The sequence below is a fragment of the Pelophylax lessonae genome, assembly GCF_965119305.1.
Source record: "Pelophylax lessonae genome assembly, chromosome: 3".
In the NCBI taxonomy this organism is placed as follows: domain Eukaryota; kingdom Metazoa; phylum Chordata; class Amphibia; order Anura; family Ranidae; genus Pelophylax; species Pelophylax lessonae.
Window position 1 is genome coordinate 301,056,579 of NC_138770.1, and position 3,263 is coordinate 301,059,841.

The window sequence follows — 3,263 nt, forward strand, 5'->3', positions numbered from 1 at the left end:
TCTGCACATATGAACAGAGAGAAGAGCAACTCAGGAAATCTGTTGGATAGCATCCTTAAGGGCATCTACCGCAAAACAGAAAGCGCGAGGGAACTCCGCCAATTCTTCAGAAGATTCCCCCTGTATAGGCAGACTTCTAGTCACCCTTGTGAAACGATCTTTTAAGGATTGACAATCCCCTATAGCCGCTATAGCTGGATGAACAGCAGAGCCAGCAATGGCAAAGGAAGCTTTAAGTAAGGATTCCAACTTTTTATCTGCTGGATCCCTTAAAGCCTGGGCATTATCAATTGGACAGGTACATTCTTGTTCACAGAAGAAATAGCAGCGTCTATCAAAGGCATGCACCACTTCCTCTTGAATTTCTCATCCATGGGATAAAGCAAGGAGAATCTCTTTGGAGGCATGAACAACCTGTCAGGATCATCCCAATCCTCATACACCAGCAGTTCCAGCAGGGGGTATAAAGGAAAAGCCTGGGAATTCTGCTGATGGGCGCAAAGAACCCAAATAAAGAAATGGTTCCTAAGAGCCTGAACCCTCTGAAGAGGACTCTTCAGCCTGACCCTCTTCCAAACCAGCAACAGCTACCTCCTGTACATCTTCTGACCATTCTGGCTCTAAAACAGGGGTTCCCGCAAGACCATGAGAGCCTAAAAACTCTGGTGGATCCCTGCTGGACCTGGAGGTGCACCGCCTCCTTGTAAGACATCCCAGTGTGGCTGACCAAAAATCCCCTGTAGACACAGATCGGAACAGACTAGTGGCCAAACATGATACTGCAGCAATATGAGAAATAGTGCAAATCTTCCCTGCAATCTCTTTTTTGTTTTTTGAAAGAGTTGGAAAAACAAAACTTACCAGTCCCGAACTTCAACCATCAGGCGGGCTTTGTCAGTCATTGGACTTTCAAGGACTGGGCCCCCCTTTTTAATCAGGTCCACACCCCTGGACCTGTAGAGCACCCTGCTGACAAACTCCTTGGGATAATACTCAGGGTTCCATTATCAGGGTCACATTACAGGCAAAACCTCTAATCTTCTTGGCCGAGGCTCGGGTACCATCCTTTTAGCGCTTAGCCATCCAAATGGATCCAATTAAAATGTCCCTTAACTGGGACATCATTCTTAGGATTGAAGAGCTTTAACAGCCATGATCACCACCTTCAAGACACTGGCGAAAAAACTGAGGTTCTTCCTTTATGGGAGGGGTTATATGGGAGGAGCTTCCTGTCCTATTGGTTGCCAGTATTCATTCACCTAAAGGTAGTATATACCCAGACAGCCATTATTGCCGGCTTTGCGTTTCTTTAACATGTAATGACAACACAAACATGATGCAAAGTTGCAGCGTTTCTGAAACGCATGGCAAAGCGCTCATGATCTGTGTGGTTTGGCACGCATTTGTAAACACACAGATGTAAATGGACCATCCTTGTTCTTCTGTAAATGCACAAATCTCACTTTCAGGCCCCATTCACACCTAGAGTAGTGAAAGCGAATATATTTTGGCCCATTTTTCCAGAGAAACACATAGGGCAGCCCGTTGATTTCAGTGTGCCAAAGTAGCTCATGGGACATTTTAGCGTGGTGTAAGTTACATATTTTTTACTACGTTTTGCTGCGTTTCTCAACTGTTTTTTATATGGCAAAATGTGTGCTTCTGTGTTTGCTTCTGTGTGTGGTGTGCTATTAACAAATAATGACACTGAAAGCGCAACTAGGTAATTTTAGGTGTATAAATGTGGCCATACACTATACAATCTGATTGTACAATCTCTGTTAGCTATATAATAGGAGGACTTACCATCAATCCAATCACTCTGTATCCAATCAGGTGGGCTTTTGCACTACATCAGGGTGGTCCTGTGGGCTGCATACAGCCCCAGGGAGTTTAGAATGCAGCCTGAGCCTGTCTGAAGAGATACTGGGAATGCCAGGCAAATATACGCATGGAAAAAGGCTGGGGGATGCTGTGAAAATGTAGTTGATGGGTGAAGGTGTGCCAATAAGGTCAGCTGGTAAAATCCTTCCTGAGTCTTAGTGGTTTCTCTGTCTCTGTCTGTATACCAGGGAGTCGCTAAAGTTTTCTAAGAAATATAGCAAGGGCTAACGTTAGGCCTTGTACTCAAAATCAAAGAAAGCTTGTATTTTTCTGCAACCGAGATACATTAACCACTTGCCGACTGCCTAACGCCGATCTACGTCGGCAGTCAGCCCCTCACAGGCAAAGTGACGTAGGGCTACGTCACTAGCTTGTGAGGGTCTAGGGAGCGAGCGCGCACCCCCGGAGGCGCGCTCCCGCTCCCGCATGGTCACGGACCCCCCCGCGCGTGTGACCAGCGGACCCGATGTCCGCCGGTCACTCGGCGATCGGCGGGGGAGAGGGAGAATGTCAGGCAGCTTGTGTAAACAAGCCACCTGTCATTCTCCTCGCTGTAAAGACACTGATCAAACGGATCTAGTATGTAGATCCATTGATCAGTGTCCTTACAGCTCAAGCCACAGCCAATCACAGTAGAAAGCACGCCCCTAGGGATACACACAGCCCCTCCCTCCCAAATAAAGTTAACCCCTTCACAACCAGTGTATTTTTACAGTAACAGTGCATATGTATAGCACTGATTACTGTAGAAATGTCACTGGTAACCCCAAAAGTGTCACAAATGTCAGTCAAGGGTCCGATCTGTCCGCCGCAATGTCGCAGTACCGCAAAAAAAATCGCAGATCGCTGCCATTAAGCGTTAAAAAAAAAAACAACAAAAATGACAAAAATCTTTCCCTTTGTTAGTAAACGCGATAACTTTTGCGCAAACCAATCAAAATACGCTGTTTGCGATTTTTTTTACCAAACATATGTAGCATAAAACAAATTGGCTGAAAATTTTAAAAAATTTTGATTTTTACTTTTTTTTGGGGGGGAATTTCATATAAAAAAATGTGAAAAATATTGTTATTTTTGCAAAATTGACGCTCTTTTTTTGTTTATAGCGCGTGATCAAAAAATCGCACAGGTAATCAAATACCACCAAAAGAAAGCTCTGTTTGTGGGAAAAAAAGGACGTCAAATTAGTTTAGGTACAGTGTCGCACGACCGCGCAATTGTCCGTTAAAGTCACGCAGTGCCGAATTGCAAAATACCCCCTGGTCAGGAAGGGGGTAAAATCTTCCGGGGCTTAAGTGGTTAAGGGCTCATGTACACACTGCTGCTGATAAATGGACGTTTAGGAGCAGTTGGGCGTTTTTTTCAGCAGCCCTGAACTC